Source organism: Dermacentor silvarum, chromosome 8 (assembly GCF_013339745.2).
Source record: "Dermacentor silvarum isolate Dsil-2018 chromosome 8, BIME_Dsil_1.4, whole genome shotgun sequence".
Classification (NCBI taxonomy): Eukaryota; Metazoa; Arthropoda; class Arachnida; order Ixodida; family Ixodidae; genus Dermacentor; species Dermacentor silvarum.
The window spans coordinates 125,808,051-125,827,692 of NC_051161.1; the positions used below are offsets into that span (position 1 = coordinate 125,808,051).

The following is a 19,642-nucleotide window of genomic DNA, read 5'->3' on the forward strand; positions in this document are numbered from 1 at the left end:
GTACTTGTCGGCGCAATGCGTGCATCGCTGATGGCATTTCATCTAGCGTTATCTTGCTAGGGTTCTAACGCACCGGTCCGCCTTGCGAGGCGGTGCCATACGAGCGGCGGTGAACCAGTTGAAGCTTACTTGTGTGTGTGTGTGTGTGTGTGTGTGTGTGTGTGTGTGTGTGTGTGTGTGTGTGTGTGTGTGTGTGTGTGTGTGTGTGTGTGTGTGTGTGTGTGTGTGTGTGTGTGTGTGTGTGTGTGTGTGTGTGTGTGTGTGTGTGTGTGTGTGTGTGTGTGTGTGTGTGTGTGTGTGTGTGTGTGTGTGTGTGTGTGTGTGTGTGTGTGTGTGTGTGTGTGTGTGTGTGTGTGTGTGTGTGTGTGTGTGTGTGTGTGTGTGTGTGTGTGTGTGTTTCCCGGCCGTGAACAGCGCGCTGCGCTCTCGATCATGCTTGCACGGTATCTCACACATTGCGGCGCCTTTTCGGTTCATCTTTCTTCATTTTCACATCGCTCGCGTATCTGTGTTTTCTGCACTTAGCGTCGCAGCTAGCTCGTGTACGCTCCGTCTCCGTCGTATGCTTAGGTGGAAGTTCGAAAGCGATGCGTTATAACTATATATACACTCTTAATCTGGTTCCATATAAGTTTCAGTTAAAAAGGTGATCCACATATTTTTATCTGGATCCGAACAGTTAATAAGTGGAACGATACATATAAGTGGATCTTATGTGGAACGTTCGTTCTGTTTTCTTTGTGTTTATCGTTCTTATTTGGAACTCAGTAAAGGGGGGTAGGCGGTGTTGTATGATCCAGTTATCGTTCCACTTAGGTTCCAGTAACATTTCTAGACAGTGCGCTTGTATGTTTTTTGCTTGTGTCTTGTTCCACATAACTGGTGCGCTGCAGTGAAGTGTGCATTGCACCACATATAAATTTGACGCTCTTTGGGCGGAGATGCCCTTGGCGCATACATACATGGCATATAAAATTGCAAAAACTTACGCTGTATCTGTGAAGCTATCTTACAGCAGTTGACATTTATAAACTGCTAAGGAGGATGTTTAGTGATATCATTTTACATTAAAAAGATCCCTGTTCAGCAACGCCGTAGAAAGATTAAACGACGCAAGCAAAGGATATATATCTTAGCGAAAAGCAGAACTTGCAGGAACCTCTTGTGAGGTTGTCAGCGGCGCTCAAACGGCCTTTGCGAACCTGGTCTTGCTGACACTAATTTCAGACGCGCAGTACACCAAAGCGAAGGTGTCGTTGCCCTCTCTTGTGCTTGTCTCAGTTTGCGCTTACGTTTCAATGACGAATTTTCACCAGCTAGCTCGTCTCTGCATTTTGCTTCAGTGCGTATAAAATCATCAGTAACTTGAATTCTAGATGGTCTGGCATCTTCCGGTGCCCACTCTGCTGTTTGGACGAAGCCCATAACTGCCTGGGCTCAAGAATTTCTGGTGGACATCGCGCTTTTCTGGACACCTCGGTTACAAAATAATTCTTGAGGCTATCACGTGTTGTGCATTTGACTAACAAGTAGCACCATAGAAACAAGGGCTTTGGTTCAACGTTCAGCCATTTGCGCGCTGTGGTCTAGTACGTACACAGTTTTCAACGCTTAAGCAATAAGTCAATGACTACAGCCTTCAGTTATAATGCACCCTTGGGTCACGTTGCGGCATATTGCGCATGCTTATACGCATGCAAGTGTGGTTGCATTTTCCTGCTCCTGGTGGCTCTTTGATTTGCACAAGCAAACAAAAATATCAGTTAGCAGGGAATGGTCGACTGTATACGATTCAGAAGTGGGCAACTAAATTGAACTTAGAGAACTTAAAATACTTCGCAGTATCTGCAGTAAACTCTGTGTATTAATATTGATATAATATTTGTCTAAGTTATGCACTTCAATAAAGGAAAAATTCGCAGTGTAAACATCGATTTCTTCATGGTAACTGTAGCGCACCGAATGACCCTTCCGTCTCCTGTTGCTCCTTTGTTTATTGTTTTCCTGCAGTGCTGGCGTTAAGGAGGAAAAAAACTGTTTTGAAACGGGCCGGTGCTTTACTTTGTAATAAACTGTGCCACACCTTCCCCTGGCTGTACGCGAGTAATTTGTCATGGCTATATCAAAGAGCGTCGCATTATATTTTTTTGGTAATGACCAGGCTTGCTGTGGTCAAGGAAACGCAGCAAATGAAGCAGCGTACATTTTGCGCTTATTGTGAACAACAACGCTGAAAAGCTTTCTTTAGAAATTATGTAGGGTTATTGCGCGCGCTCACGGCCAGCAGAGCGAAACAACTTAAGTAGAAATTAACGTGTTAAGCGGTCTGCTAATATCTTTATAATGCATTAACTAACACCTGTATTACGTATATTGTATGTATTAAGTAAATATGTATATATATATATATATATATATATATATATATATATATTGACGTGTTAATATCTAACCACTGCGCCCTGAGGGCGCGCGGCGCGTCGTCATTTCCGGACAAACAAAAAGCGGCGACGGGGCGCAAGGCGTGAAACGGTGGTGTTGATTGAGAAGCGACATCGCCCACTGCCGATCCGGGCAGCATTGCATGTGTAGCGTGCGTTGGAATGTGGCCCGACTACTAACTGTTAAGCGTGGTGGAGCGCGCACAAACAAACATGAATGATCACACTGAATGACTGCATGACGACCGAAAACGTCTGGCAGCGAGGATACTGTCCTCGCCGGCGAACGTACGTTTACGTTCAACGGAAACTGACTATAAAGTCAGAGCCGTTTGGAGAATAATGCAGCGAGCGACGATTACCCTCCCTCCCTCCGGCGCTGGCTTACTAACTGTGCGGACCGAGCGCGGTGTGGCATGCCGCCCCACCCCCCCCCCCCCCTGCTCCCTCCGCGCTGGCTTATTGCTATGGATGCGCGTAAGTACAATATGTATATATATATATATATATATTTATATATTGACGTGTTAATATCTAACTCACGGCGACGCCTGAGGGCGGCGACGGCAGAAATCCGGTTGAAGTGTCCATATAATTGCTATCGCAATAAAAAAAAAAGCGGCGACGGCCGCGCAGTTGTCACGCGCTGTTCCGCGGGCTGGCCGCGGGCGACATCGCCCATACAATCGCTACCTCCAGATGCGCATGCGCGACGTCTGACGAGCTGTCCTCGCCGGCGCGGTTTACGTTGTGACTATATCTTTATAATGCATTAACTAACACCTGTATTACGTATATTGTATGTATTAAGTACAATATGTATATATATATATATATATTGACGTGTTAATATCTAACCACTGCGCCCTGAGGGCGCGCGGCGCGTCGTCATTTCCGGACAAACAAAAAAAAAGCGGCGACGGCCGCGCAGTTGTCACGCGCTGTTGCGCGGGCTGGCCGCGGGCGACATCGCCCATACAATCGCTACCTCCAGATGCGCATGCGCGACGTCTGACGAGCTCTCCTCGCCGGCTCGCCGGCGCGGTTTACGTTGTTACACGCCACGGCCGGGCTCGACTGGCGCCAAGCCCGGCCGTGGACACGCACAGTGCAGCGGCGCTTGCCGCGCCTGATACGAACTGCAAGAAATGGCGGTGGTGTGCTGTCGGGACAGTTTGGCGGGAACCGTTACGACGAGGCGGAGTGGTGGAGTTGCTAGGAGGCGCAAAGGTCTGTGCTGCATATTTATGTGCTCGTTACGGTTGTTCAGTGAAACCAAAAATATCATTATGTCGGGTAGGAATATTCAACTGTATTCAGTTGAATTCAGGCACGCCTGCCAAACTCGCTCCACAAAGACAATTACTGCTTATATAGTCCGATAGCTTAATTTGGGTGCCATCCCGGCGGATTTGTTTCCAGCGCGCGTAATAGAGCAATCTAAATGGCGGAATGATGGCAGTTTTTCCGTCAAATTGCGGATCACGAGGCAAAGGGCGAAAAGACAAGTCGTGTTACTACGTCATTTACGCTGTCTTAAGTTCTGCGCGGTGCAAATTTATGTTACCTTTGTAACATAAATTTTGCTTCTCAACACAGAATTTATCACATCCTGTGGTTTGAACGGTAATGTTTATACATGGTAGCAGCATTACAAAAACACATTGTGAATACATTCGTTATGTATTTTGTTATGTGAGATGTATAATAGCATATTTATAACCATTCCATATTGAGCACTCGATTCCCGCATAAACTGGAGAGGCCACTAGCATGTCAGGTATATACCGCCTATTATTTCAACGTTGACTCATGCTATTTCCGAAAGCATTCATGCGATCTGTGAGTGCAATGAGGAAAACGCGGCTGCTTTGGATGAAAAAGTATCTGAGAAGCCTGCAGAAAGTGACCACGCTTCCAGCAACCCAATCCCTTGTCCTGATGCACTACTTGAACTGAAGGTAAGAATTTCGTTTTTAAAAGGCCTTGTTCAAACATTGCCTGACAACATGTTAGTTACCTCTATGGTTAAAGTGGCAGCTGACGATATGCTTACAAGCAACCACCTGGTACCTTTTGCATTGGTAAACCATTTTTCGGCAGGCAAAATGTGATATCTTGTGGAACTACTAGATGTTAACAGGTATTGAGGGTTGTGCTGGCTGTCAGTCCAAGCATTTATGCCTATTGACCGCAGCTGTGGTAGACAAGGAATGTAAGAAATGCCTGTGCTGCTACTCAATTTGGAAGCTGCACTTTCGTAAAACAATTTGAGATTCTCGAATGAAAGTGCTTCATTGGCTCACTGCCTTTACTTCCTGTGTTGTGCGCCGGCATCATTCCCTTAGGCTCTAGCTTCCAAACAGGAGGATTTTGTATTTATTTTGTTGATGAGCTGCTTGCCATCTCTTCAACTATGCTATCAATTTTCATTATGTGCATATATTTTCTGCGATCAGGTGGAATGCAATTAGCCATTTTAGGTGTTAACTTCAGGCGTTTTTTCATGGATAATACTATGTGTGGTTTGTCAGAAGCATAAAAACGTAGCTTTTTTATAATCTGTGCTCTGATGATGTGTACAGTTCTTTATTTATCTGCCTTGCTTTTTTTGCCTATGCAATTGAGGACATGGTCACAGATCCCTTTTGCATGGACCTTGGGCGAATGAAAATGCTTTTGGCCGAAACTGCAGAGGCCCGCAGCTCCAATGCAGCAGATGATTTGCCGTCATACTTTTTAAATCCTGACGTGGTAAGATCACTCATGTTTTTCAAATCGTGTGTATCTGCTCTGTAAGGTTAAGAGTGTGTTATTTTGTTAGCTGTGATTTATGTTTAGTCAGCTGTGCTCTGTCGGTAGCATTTAATAAATGATAAAAAGTGAGTGGTCATTAACCAGACCGGCTCGCACTTTATAACCTTTAACACTGGTGAAAAGGCATTCCTGTAACAATGAATGTTCAAAGATGTCATCTAAGTCAAGATGAATATAGAATCAACTCCGCTGCTTGAGTAGTTGTGTAAAGGTGATGTTTTCTCTCATCGTATCGTTCAGCAGAATTAAAGTATTTGAAGCAATCCTAGGGCCTGTTTTTGTTTCATTGGGCCATAAAGTGTCACTCAATGTGCATTTCTTTCAGCTTAGCTTAGAAGCAGAAATAAGGTTTAGAGACACAGTGGAGGCTGTGGAGTTGGCCAAGCTAAGCAAAATGCAAGAGATTTTGAAACGGGAAAGTCTCATGGGACTTGAAGAATTTGTTCAACCCAAGAAGGCCTATGCTGCAGTTTTTACTATGCTATGACGGCACTTTCTGATCTCTTGAATGAAAAGCGACTGATAAAAAAACTTCAGGGCTGTAGTTCCGTACACAAAATACCTAAAAAAGGTATAGAAAGGTGAATTTCAAATCAAACTTTTTAAATCATATTTTACCTGGAAGTTACGTTAAGCATCATAACAGCACTGCAAAGCACATAATGGAGTAAAGAGGACATTTATTTGTAGTGGGAAAGTGCATGAAGTGTGAAGTGCGCAAAGATTAATATATTGTTTGGTTGGTAAATAACAATCCCTCAAGGCTGGAAAAGCCAATTGATGTTCAGGTCATTCAACCAGTAAAGTGTAATGCTTTTTCCAGAAATAAAGCAGCGATTCCATTCACACTAAGAAATCGTTGATGCGGCATGCTCATAGCATTTTGGTGCACACTGGCACCTTTTGCAGGTTTGAAAGAAAGGAAACCAAGAAATTATAGTGAAATAAATTATTAGTTTTATAAAAAGGGTATCATCACGAACACCACAATTTAAAGTCATTGTGTAGTTAAAATTTGCTGCTTCTCTTTTCTTTAAAGGCACAAGAACTTGGCAACAGGTCTCCACCAGGCCCATGCATTTTGAAATAGAATGGCAACTTCAAAATTGCCTGCAAGGAAAACATTGTGGCGTTACCACCCTGCATCATCACCTGACAAGGCAGTCATCCTTCTGTTGACTGTATATTTTATTTTAAACCTGTCATACCCATACGCTTTTGGACAGTTTTTGGGACTTGTGCAGGCAGTTTTTGTGAAGGGTGAGCCATTTGACAGTGGCTTGATGTCGTTTAAGGTAAAGTCTCTGTTGAAGAACCTGAAGCGGTCAGGCCTAATATTGACGTGCTAACTGTTTGGTAGGTAGAAGCAGCATGCCAGCTGCAACATTGTGAAGCCGTGCCTTCTTTTATGATTTTTTATCACCGAGGCAAGGCTCTGGCTGCAGGTTTCAAAGCTGGCTTGTTTTTTTAAGCTATCTCACTTGTATTTTTCAAGGCTGAGTTGTTTGGTTATTTAAAGATTTCTCACTTGTTTTCCAGAGTCTCTTACCTTTATATTTTGCTGTTGCCTTGTTGACTTTAAAATGTTGGTTTTGGCACGTAAAACCCCAGAAAGAAGACTTTAAAATGTGCAACATGCTTCCAGATATATTTGGGGCATAAAATTTTATAAACATTTACACTAGCTTTCATGGTAGTGTTTGGGATGAGTTATCCCAAACTACACAATGCTGGGGCAAATAACCTGCCTGGAGTGGGAGGCTTTTTCAGGGGCTTATTAAGTGTTTTGATCACAATTAGCTTTGTATTAGACGTACATCTGTTATCTGCCAACTGTATTGATTCTAGTGTTCATGTTTTTGTTGTGATATTTGCCACATGCTTCTGGCAAGTTTTTGTGTGCAAATGTTTCATTGTTTATTTTGGCTTGCACTGTCTTTTCTGTTTAATAACTTATCGACTACATTCTTCATTGGTCTTCTCTTAATTCAACTCTGTAAGCCCATTGTTTTATGCATTTTTCATAAAATTCTTAGAGTACTGAATTCTTTTGGAACGGGGATGCGTAAACTCGGTAAATGGCATATGGGTACTTGCGCATTTCAGTTACCTTATTTCCTGTGATAAGCCAGCTTATTTTATAGCCTTGTTTAATGTTTCTTTTTTCCCGTAGCCGATGTGCAAGTTTATTTGAATGTGGTGCACTTATGTCTCGGATCATTTTTATTACCCACTTATTAATATAGGCGCATACAAGTGAATGCCACTTAATGCCTGGTCTCTCTTCTTTTTGGTATTTGTTCCTTGTTGACTAGTGTATGCAATACTGCCATTCAATAAAGTTTGCTCATGTTGAAAAGCATTGTAATAATTTGTTTCATACCTCTTTTAATTTAGGTACCATGTTTCTTTTATATGCAGCTAAAGGCCAGAACAGGATCCGGCAGGCGAAGCCAAGGTTTCCACTGTGCCATTCCAGGTACCTCAAACCTACTTTTACATAGAACTGTGCTCTAATAGGCAACTGTTGGGAACTGTCGGGGACCACACTACTGCAAAATTTCTACTTTACAATTGTTGGTATCACTGCAGGCCACATGCCAAGCCAACTTGGCATATGACCTCAGTTTGTACTGACAGGGAAAAGCAAAAATATTGCAGAAGTGGGAACCCATAGGCAGCTTCCTAACTGTCTATTAGAACATTGTTTTATATAAAAAGCAGGTCTGAAAGTACCTGGAACGGCGCACCGGAAATAGCCATCGCTATTTTATGTGGATCAACGTTCCAGTAACTGAAACAACCCTTTTATTTGGAACAGGGTTCCATATACTCTTATGTGGAACGACGATCCACATAATTGATAAGTAAAAATAAGTGGTGCATTGTTCCATCTACTTTTTAAAGTACGTGGAACGTGGTTCCAAATATATAAGTGGAACTTTTTTGCAAAAAAGTTCCAGCTACTAAGTGGATCTTAAGTGGATCCAGATTAAGAGTGTAGGCCGGTGATATAGTAATGCAGTGGTTGAGATTAGTAACGGCCACACGTACATTAGCTTAATTATTGCTCTCATGATCGACCAGTGCTATTTCGCATGTGAAGCTGTTCGCTGGTCACAGGCGGCGTGCATTGTCATGCGCCAGCCGCCACCCCAGTTCCTTCAGCACGGTGCAGAATTAAGAGAAGAAGCATCAGCCAAAACAAACTTTCTGAAATAGAATTCAAGTATGTCAGCACGAAATTCTATGCGTATAAAACGCACCCGATATCTTGCTTTATCGTGTCATGTCAAAGGATTTCAAATGTCGCCAGTGGCCGACGTCCTCGAGGCATTCTCGAGCGATCGCTTTCGCGATCCCTTACGTGTGATTTCGCGTCTTGGCACCGCACGCATCGCAGGCCATTTGTTGAGCTGTGCAGAGTGAGGTGCCCTGCGCGCGTGCTGTGCCCACTCGCGCGAAATCTCGCAGAAGTGATCGTATTCCCGAATACAACTATCTATTTTCAAACTGGCAACGCATAAATAGACCGACTACGACCAACGCGCCGGCCATGCTGGTAGCATGTTTGCGTTTAACCCGCGGTCAGATGTCCGGGTGTTCGATTTTGCAAACTTCGGGCAGCTTCGGGTTCTCTTGGGATCCCAGCCCACGTGTCTTCCTATCAGGACCGGAACTAGCTGGCGGCCGTCTGGCTTGCCAGCGGGCTGCCAGAGGGCTGCCAGAACTCCGAAAATTGAAGAGACCCACTGCAGCTGCTGGTGTTCCCTTACGCCGGCTCCGTTCCGTCGAGGCGCGCTCGTACCCGGCCTTCCGGCCCAATCGCTAAGATCGTCATGAAGGGGCGAGATGCGACGAAAAAATCTGACAATTGTCGACTAAAACCTAAGCATTCCTTGCCACCCGAAAGTGCATAGCTAGGCCATGGATTATCTGAGGCAGAGAGTGGCTGCGTAAACACTAAGCCCCGGCGCCGATCGAACGTACACTCCAGTATGCCACTAACTCGTGACACTTGCTGCGCCAGTAACGGCTGGTCCTGCAAGTTGGATGACTTCTAAGCGCAGCTATTGTACAGTGGCAGCTATTGTTCTACGCTTTTCGTCTAAGCTTCGTTGCCATTTCTTAACATGTTTCATTGTTGTGAAAAGTGAGTGATGTTCATCGCTTTTCTTGTCGGTCCCCGTAGAATATTCTTGCTGCAAGCAGGCACTCTACGGCACGGTTTCGGGGGTCCTTGCCTCGTTTTCGTTTGTATCATCGTAAAGTAGAAAATATCAAGACCAGTGAGCACGTATAACCGTCGCCTGACCCGGTAATCCACCAAATCGTGGAGCAATTACAGTACCTCAAAGCGATTGGGTGCGCGCCCATTAATTAGTGAGTACAGCACCTCTACAAATCAGGGCTGAGACTAATGGCAGGCCTTACTTCTGTGTAGGATAATTCTACATTTGTAGATTGTTCTTTTTTGCACACATCTCTTCTTTCTCCGCCATTATAGCTGCCCTACGTCATCACGTTGGCCTCCGCAGAACGCCACATTCGGTGGGACTTCGATTTTCATCTCTTCTGAAGAGACATCGGCGCAGCAATTCTCTACACTCATAAATACTTGTTTGCCTTCTTGGTATCTTGCTACATACCCGCAACAGGCCTTCCTACTACGGTGGTTGCAGCCAAACAGAACATGTCTTCAGAATCAGGTGCCCATTAAATCCTTAAAATGTTGCGGCTGGGACAGTTATTCCAGCCGATAACCTTGGCCACCACCTTGACCTACCAATAATTAACTACCAGGTACACACATCTACGCCCCTCACTTGTAAGTACAAAGTAGAATGAATGTTGGACAAGGATGTCACAGGAACACGAAACCTCTCGGATACGAGACAGATTTTTTTCCGTAAGCTTGAGCAGACGTTCGGATACAAAGCGCACACTCTTGAAAACTACTACCGCAATATTTTATTGATCAGGAGCCGAATTCACAACACTAACAAACGAATTCTCGCATACAACAAATGAAAGCCCATAAGTGTATTCAAGAAGGAAAAAAAAGTCGCACTTTCTCCCAAAAGGTGAAGCGTCCATTGCGGTAGCAAATACAAAAATTTTGGGTTTTACGTGCCAAAACCGCCATCTGATTGTGAGCCACACTGTAATGGGGACTCCGGATTAATTTAGACCACCTGAGATTCTTTAACGTGCACCTAAATCTAAGTACACGGCTGTTTCTGCATTCCGCCCCCATCGAAATGCGGCCTCCGTGACCGAGATTCTATCCAGCGACCTCGTACACTGCAGCCCAACATCATAACCACTGAGCAACCACGGTGGTTTTGTGATAGTAAATTAGTAGACAGCTATACGAAGGAAGGATATTAGCTTTATCGGCCTTCATCATCATCAGCATCAGCATATACTTATGTCCACTGCAGGACGAAGGGGTCCTGTGATCTCCAATTACCCCTGTCTTGCGCTAGCTGATTCCAACTTGTGCCTGCAAATTTCCTGACTTCATCACCCCACCTAGTTTTCTGCCGTCCTCGACTGCGCTTCTATACTCTTGGTATCCATTCTGTAACTCTAATGGTCCACCGGTTATCCATCCTACGCATTACATGGCCTGCCCAACTCCATTTTTTGGGCCTAATGTCGACTATCGGCTATCCCCGTTCGTTCTCTGATCCACACCGCTATCTTCCTGTCTCTTAACGTTAGGCCTAACATTTTTCATTCCATCGCTTTTTTTGTGGTCGTTAACTTGTTCTCAAGCTACTTTGTTAACCTCCAAGTTTCTGCCCCATATGTTAGAACCGGTAGAATGCAATGGTTGTACACTTTTCTTTTCAACGACACCGGTAAGCTCCCAGTCAGGATTTGGCAATGCCTGCCGTATGCACTCCAAGCTAATTTTATTCTTTGTAAATTCTTTTCTCGTAATCAGGGTCCCCTGTCAGTAATTGACCTAGATAAACGTACTCCTTTACCGACTCGAGAGACTGACTAGCGATCCTGAATTCTTGCTCTCTTGCCAGGCAATTTACCATTAACTTTGCCTTCTGCATATTAATCTTCAACCCCAATCTTACACTTTCTCGGTTAAGATCCTCAATCATTTGCTGTAATTCATCCCCATTGTTGCTGAATAGGACAATGTCATCTGCAAACCGAAGGTTGCTGAGATATTCGCTGTTGATCCTCGCTCCTAAGCATTCCCAGACTTAGAGCCTGAATACTTCTTCTAAGCATGCATTGGAGAGATTGTGTCTCCTTGCCTGACGCCTTTCTTGATCGGTATCTTTCCACTTTTCTTGTGGAGAATCAATGTTGCTATGCAATCCTTGCAGATATTTTCCAAGATATTCACGTATGCCTCCTGTACTCCTTGATTACGCAATGCATCGATGACTGCTATTATCTCTGCTGAATCAAATGCTTTTTTCATGCTTCAAATTAGACACCATTAAACAGACTCAAGCTGAGTGGCACTCACAAATTAGGCAGCTCACAAAGTAGGCTAAGTAAAATCTGTATGAAGTAAAGTCAGAAGCCTAGGACAAAGTAACGTTGCTTGGAAGCTGTTCTCAACTGCTTTGGAATTGAACATACCAAACTCACACCGCTTTTTATCCTATTAAATAAACTGCGCCCCTGATACCTACCCTATCAAGAACCATAATAAAATTAGTACATTTTGATTATCTGTCTTTATTATAATAAAAGACAAAGAATGCAACGTTTTAATTCATTTTAAAGATACCCCACCCTCCACGCAGTGCTTCATACTCGGAGATGAAATGCACTTTTCATTGAAAAATATTTTAAATGTCTACATCTAATTTATATGTTACACAAACTGTATCTAACCTTGTAATAAAGGAGTCAAGTCAAGAATATAGTGCATCGTCTAGCGTTTTCCTGACTTAAAGATTTATAAGTTTGTTATTGGTGAAATACAGGAGGGAGTACCAAAAAAATGTTCACAAACCTTCCCTTAAAAGCCGATATCTGGATATCATCAACTTTGGTGAGTTCCATAGAACCTACGCGCACTGGCGTCAAGCGCGGAGACACAAACAAATGACGCTACTACAGGCCTTCTCCAACGGTTTCGTCTAATATTTCCGCACATGATAAAAAATCCTGCTACTTTTCTTACTTTTCTACTGAGGCTGCACCAGCTCTTCGAGCGTACTTTGCTGTGCAGAGAAGGCAAGAGTCCTGCAACAATCACCGAAATCCAGCGGGCAAAGCCGTCAGCTGAGACGCAAGGTCCTTGGCTACGCAAACTGGTATATTACAATACAGTCTGCCACGATGCACGGCGACTCTGCGGCGCCAACTCACAAATATTTCTTCAAGCTCTCATTCTCTTTTCAGATGCAGCTGTGTTAGGAGCAAGCATTGTGTGTTCCTAGCAGCGTCGGCAAAACCTCGACGACACTTGTGGCACGGGCGAATAGGTGGAGCCATTTCTATGCACTTCGCTTTTATCCTTTCAGGGTAGCGCAGCTTTCCGGTGCACCAAGTTTATGCGTTATTTCATCGCTACAAACTATCGAGTTCATCTGCAATATTTTCGGCCACAAGAACGCCAGACTTCCGTGATTTGCAGCAGGAGTCCTGTATGTCTGCCGACAAATATACACTCTTCACATGCTCAAGGGAAAACAAATTTCGCTGAAAACTATATTACAGTTGTGCGTGTGATGTGAGGCCAATTTTGAGACCGTATTTTTACTACAAGTTCATCTTAGTTTGGGATAAGTGTGTCAACACAGTGAAATGGTCTAATGCTATCGAATACAAATATTACAGCGAAACTCTTTACCTCTAGGCCCCGTATGCGTCTCCCGCAAGCGTTCCCAGGGAGGGTACCATATTTGTCCTACATTTTATATCATGATTTCACTACACAACCAGGCGAAAAATTGTCAAAGTGTAAACTTTACGGCCGTAAGCGGACACTTTTGATGTTTTTTTTTTCAATTCTGGAAATGACAACCAATTTCTTCAGTTCGACCAATTTGGCTATACTCTACAGAGCTAATTTGATATGAGTGAAAAATAAAAAGTTAGGTTGGCCCCACTAATATAGATTAGCCTTATGCATAATAGAATACGTATGTCTTGATTATATAAGATCTGTTCCTTATGTGACACACGCAGGAAGCATAAAGAATATGTACACATGCCTGACGCTTACGTGTAGATGTTCATGTGTGTTGTGTGCAACTAGCTAGGATAGCTTAACTTATTCCATCAAGACACTACATGCCAATTAGTCCCGTCGAAGCAGTTCTGTACAGTGTTTAGCTGGTCTTACTTAAACTGCATCAGTGGTTGTCATACTAGAATAAAGTTTTGAAATCAATCCAATTTATAGACTGTATCCACTGCATGTGAGAATGCAAGCTTTAGACCAATGACAGCACCTCAGGTAAGAAGTTAGTTGACATCTGCACTCATTTAGAATGACTGAAAGTTGAGAAAGCTGGTAAGGAGTAGTGATACTGAAAGGCGGGCATGCCAACACTGAAAGGAGCATAATGAAAAGGACAATACAGACCTTGTCGCTTATTAGAGTTGTCAAGCGGTCTTCAATCTCGATGTCACCTGAACAATTCAAAGTCTTGTGTTCATAGTATACCGGTACTGAATGCCCATAGAATACTTTGTACTCTAGTGAGATTAATTCCACCACACATTATACTGAGGGTGGGCTACTTTTGATGATTTGTTAGACATGACGACTGCGTCTAGTGTCATGGGTTCTAAACTCAATTTCACTTGGGCCTTTCAGTCGAACGAGCCAGCGAAATCCCTTCTTACAATGGTTGCTTTAGTGAAAATGCCAACCAGGGGTGCTATGCAGGATGCGCCGAGTTTCTCGTTCGCCCGAGTTTTACCCCAGTTTGCTCGATGGCAGTCAGTGAACGGATATACCAAGGAACGTGCAATAACAGCAGGCAAAAAGAAATGTCGAGATAAAGCCGCGTATGACAACATGAGCGCACCCTGCGCAGCACAGTGATTCCGCGCTTCAAGCACAGAGGACTGCGCAACAAAACGCGCCAGCACCGCCTGTTGTTATCAACGTATTATCGCAACTTAGCAATACCGTGACTGTCGCGCTGTCTATCTGCACACTTGCCGTGAGCCGCTTGCCACGCCTTTCTCGGGCGCGTCAAGGGCGTGCCTCCTCTTTCGAGCATTATCTTTCTATCCTCCGTCGAATGCGAACTGGGCACATGCGGTGCATTCTTGCACCTACACTTTCTCTCAATCGAATACATTGAAATACAACGAATAAAATAACAAACATTTTATTTCTCAAAGTATCGGTTTTTCGTTTTGAATGGTATAAATTTGTGATGACAAACGGACATCGAGTGAAGTATTAAATTTTGCACTTTTTTTGCCGCGAGTGGCGACAGTGAGGCGAAAGCTTACAAGCGGATAAATTCTAGAGGGTCGCGCGCACGAGGGAGTTCATACGGTGAGCAGTCGCCAGGGGCCCTGCAGTGCTTTTCTCGATAAAATCGATGTGATGACGACGCATAAAGTCAGTCATGACACTGATCTGTCCATTCCCTGTCTATTAGGGGAATTGCAACGCAGCGCTGCGGCGTGGCTGTTCACCGCAGGTGCTTTCACTGAGGCGGCTATTAAGGCCGCCACTTTACCAACTGAAACGACACTCTAGCCATAGAGACGGCGGCAACGGCTGTCACTGCGAAATTGCTGTGCGGTATTGTAGGGTCTGTAGTGACGCAGCACAGTGAAAATGCACCAGTTTATCTGTGTGCGCGAAGTCTCCGTGATGCATTGCGAAGAGCGGGCTATCCAGCGACACAATTCATCGCTTGTCATCGCTTGCCAAGTGAAGGTGCCTCCGTGCGCATGTACGCAGAATTTGTGTGTGTTGTTCACTCCAATGTGCTTTCCGATTGCCTCTGCTGCTGAGCTAACAAGCGATCGCAGATGGATATCGTAACGACAGCACAGCAATCGCATTTTGGCGAGTGAGGGCTCTTGTGTGCAGTTAGGATATTAGACTTCGAACGCAGGAAGGTGTTGCAATTGTTTAGTGTGCCGTGCTTGCGATGAAGAAATGCCATCGCACTGGGTGTGTTTGCGCTGACCGCTGACCGTGTTTGCGGCACTGCGGCTCCGATACATCACTGATGACAGAGCAGCCATCTCAAATGACAGCTACGATACGCTGTCGTTGGAAAACACTACGCACTGCTCAGGATCGTCGTCCACCACGGCGCATCGACGCCTTGCAAGCAGCTACAGTGACGTGCCGATAATTACTTGCTGTGCGCTACATCACCACAATGCACGCAATGAACCGTGTTGTGGGGCTATCACAGCCCAAGAAGATATATGCATAAGCCAGCGAAAGTCGACGCTTTTTTTTATATAGTGGTGCTCAGTACATCACCGATGACAGTGCGTTGTGCGTGCTTTATTTCGCCGGTCAATATTGTTAATGCCTCTCAGTTCCGCACCACGTCGCTGTTGCCGAAAAATAAGTTGGGTGTGGCCCAACCGTGGTGGGCGCGCACAAGAGTTAAATGCCTCGCGCGGGGCGTGACCTATGGTTTTGATTGACAAGTGAACTCGTGCCAAATTCGTACATCGCGAAACCCCCCTCGAGTTGAACTCGTAAACATGGCGGCGGCAGCAGCAGCCTGTGTTATCGCATCCAGCGTCAGTAAGCATCAATATGACCGTCTGGACCCGTTCACCTAGATGACCGACGTAGAGTTTCGCTCTTTTTGCCTTTCCAAAACGTCAGTGCGCTGGCTCTGTGAAGAGTTAGGCGAAGGCCGTCATCTGCGGAGACAGCGTGGCGGGCAAATTATGTTTTCTGGGCACAGAGTTGTGTGACTAGGCTGCGGAGGAAAAGATCGTGCGATCACTTCGGCTCTCTCTTGCTTCAAGCGCTGCTCGTCCACCGCGCCCCAGCCCCAGGCCCGGTCCGGCGTCATCATCGGAGTACTGGGGCACCAGGGGTTCAACCCGGACCAACCAACCTGCGCAGGCGAAGTGGTCACATTATAGTGGAATGCTCAGAATGGACGCAGGGCTGCCTTCCGGTGCAACAGCTGCCGAAATCAATTTTCGCAGTTACACGGTACCTCTGCACTGCACCGGCAGAGAGGCGAAGGAAGTTACTTCGGCAACACGGACGCCTCGGCCGTCAGAACGACCACGTCTCCAGGCGGCAAATGATTTGGCTCACGTACTTCATGAGCCAAAGTGTAGACATGTGACTGTTAAAGGAGATGACCGGCGACTTGTTTCCTTTATCGGAGCACGCCATCACCGACTGAAAGAACTACCCCCGTAAGTTCGCGAGGGACGAGCTGCTGGTGCGACCTCCACTCGGTGGCCCCGGGTAGATAGCGCAAATTGACGAGTGCCGTCTTCGCGGCGAGCAAAAGTACAATCGAGGCCGCCTAATGTCGGGCGACAACTTTCCGCCGAGCCGCCAAAATTACGTCGGTGTTAAAGATGGTGGACCATGGGTCTTCGGCATGTTCTGCGCGACCAGAGGGTGCAGCTACTTTCAAGGTCGACCGACGAAAGGCGGCGATGCTAGGTGCCATTATTGCAGCCAATGTTCAACTGGGGACCATTATTCATAGTGAAGAATTAGCCGCATACAAATATATCCCAAATTTAGTGGATGCTAACGGGTCTATGCCTCAATCGGCATTGGGAGATAGTCAACCACAGCTTGAAATTTGTGGACAATATCACGGGCGTTCACACGCAAAAAATAGAAAGTTATTGTCAAAAAGTGAAGCGCCACCTTGTCAGTGATAGGTAAAGGGCAACTGCACCGATGCTGGAGTCCCATCTGGGATGGATGTGGTGGCACTCAACGGCCATGTGCGCTGCAAAGAACCTCTCTTGCGTTTGTTAGAAACCACGGATCGCTCGGACTGCCCAGCATAAATAGTCTTTCCTGCGGTTGTTAGAAGCCATCGCTCGACGCTTGCCAGTATGAAGGTGCATCGCAAAGTAAAAGAAAATAAAGTTTAGTTTTCTGAACCCTGTATGAGGGCTTTCTGGCATTCCTGAGTGCTTAATTACACGGTAAGCGCGCGGCAAACCACTTGGCCGACGCTCACTTCGTCCCGCAGCTGGGGCAGCTGGGGTGTCTCTATGCGCGCGCGCGTGCATCGAGGCACCCTACCCGCAGCCTTTCTTTAGCGTGAGCAACGAGCGATCTGTTAAAAGCCCAGTGTGAAAACAAGGCGCACATCAATCTGTGCTCGGAAATGGGAGCGCAAGCACGTAGCGAGCCGCACCAATCCAATTCAGAGGAAAGAGAAAGAGCAACGAGCGATCTGTTGTAACCCCAGTGAGAAAACCAAGCGCACACCAATCTCTGCTCGGAAATGCTAGCGCAAGCATGTAGCGAGCCACGCCAATCCAATGCAGATGAAAAAAGAGGAGGGCTAGCATCCCCTCGTGGTATAACGCGAAACATATTAAACTACAAATTAGTCTAATACACATTCAGTGTACATCTTGTAAACTTTAAAATGCTTATAAACCACATTAATGTGACTAATATTATTGTACTAAATGCATTTATTTTATAACTTGCTTGTGCCTGTAATGCACTCGGTGGAACGACAAACAAGTGAAAGAAGGCACGACCATGCACCGACCGTATGATCGCGTGAGCCCCAGTTTGTCGACCGCCCATATGGCAACGCCCAAGGCTTAATAGCCACCCAGAGTGAATCTAGATAACCAATGAAACTGGAGGCGTGCCGACGGACAAATTTTGTCTTGTTACCATTTGTTCTTTCATCTTGGTGTGTCGCCAGAGCTCGTGAAGATCCCGAGTTTCGCCAAACTCGGCGCATCCTGCATAGCACCCCAGGGAACCAATAGCTCCAACACTGAATCCTGTCTGCTGTAGGCCAATGAGAATGTGCGCGGCAGTTGTGTATGAATAGTCACTTCAACAACGCCAATATGTTACATAGGTATGTCTGCTATGCGTGCGATCAATGCAACGACAAAGGTACACGAAGATGCACATATGCAGCCATCAGTCTTACTCAATATGTGACTGACTTAAAATGTTAATAATTAGCTTTGTTGTGCTCAAATAATAAACTTAAACTTTTGAAAGAATACTTCGCCAGCCTAAACTGATTCATTGCAACTATTCAGTGACCCTTTAAGCTGTACCATAGTCCCTCAATAGCTATTAAGGGACTTTGGCTGTACCCAGCCACTCGGCCGCCGTGTGAACGTGCAAGCAGAACAAGTACCATCACATGCAAGCAGGACCGGTACCAAGTATTTTTGTGGATATTTTTCAGTTCTTTATATGCTTATAGCACAAAACCACAGATACGGACTGGGAGCGCAGAATGCTAGCAATTCTGTCGTGACCTTCGTCTCCCACTAGGAGCTTTTGCATTATAAATTTAATTTTCTTTAGTGTAGCACCAGCTTGGCTGAATGCCCATCCTTAGTTTTTGGAACCCAAATGAATGATATATGTGTCTGCTTTCAAGCACATTCTGACAACTAATGTGCACCACCTTCATTTCAGAAGTATGAGAAACGATGATAGTGTATAGCCATGCTGTCCTAGCGTGCGTGCAGGAATACGTACGGAAGTGCTTGGGGGCTAATACATGTAAAGGAGGTAACAAGTAGTGAAGAACGTGGCCGACACTAAGCTGACCCCTACGTATGAGTTAGGAGGATGTCTTCAGAGTGATTCACATCTCAACGTCTTGTAAAGTTTCTTTTCGTTTAATGAATGGCCACAGCTGTGATCTGACAGGTGATTTTACTCCTCAGAGAACGCTACAATAAGGTTTGTGCAATAATAAGCAATACGAGAAAGAATAAGAATTTGTTTGCTACATGTCAATGCTTACTCAATTTGATATTTCGAATTTTTATCACAGAACAACTATGCGTTCAGCACCGACGCTGAGCCATTGTGGCTTCTTAACTGCAAACTTCTGCGTTCCATTTCACAGTGCTCATAGGGCTATGCATATTTGTTTGACTACTTATGTTGTGACTAGATGGTTATAGAGCACTCCACCCTGCAGATTTACACAAAACATATTGCGCTTCAACCAAGGCATTATATGTTGGTTTGTTGTGAAAATAAAGAATGGTAACAAATGTTTCGTCACATTGTTGTGCTTCCCTGTGCAAGGTGCTAATGAACTAATATCTATAACGCAAGCAACGTGCCCTTTCAGTGGAGGCTGGTGCAATATCCGCAGACACAATGAACATGGATTCAATGAAAAGTTTTAGCCTACCCGGTATTCGGGTCAACGCAAGCGCGCTAGGCGTTTTACTGGATG

The 19,642-nt window shown here is 45.1% G+C and overlaps 1 protein-coding gene and 1 long non-coding RNA gene across 3 annotated transcripts in view; one reads left to right on the forward strand and one right to left on the reverse strand.

Annotated features, from left to right (window-relative positions):
• The window catches only part of LOC119462392 (membrane metallo-endopeptidase-like 1), a 258,366-nt gene extending 245,809 nt beyond the window's left edge, over positions 1-12,557 (reverse strand). For both annotated transcript variants that reach the window (XM_049671870.1, XM_049671869.1), the window contains exon 1: positions 12,427-12,557. The gene's annotated coding sequence lies outside the window, so the exon portion shown is untranslated. The remainder of the gene's footprint in view (positions 1-12,426) is intronic.
• On the forward strand, positions 3,534-7,568 carry LOC125947349 (uncharacterized). The gene is made up of 3 exons (XR_007468216.1): positions 3,534-4,402; positions 5,070-5,195; positions 6,298-7,568. It is a non-coding gene; the product is annotated as an uncharacterized LOC125947349 (long non-coding RNA).
• Positions 12,558-19,642: the final 7,085 nt, after the last annotated feature.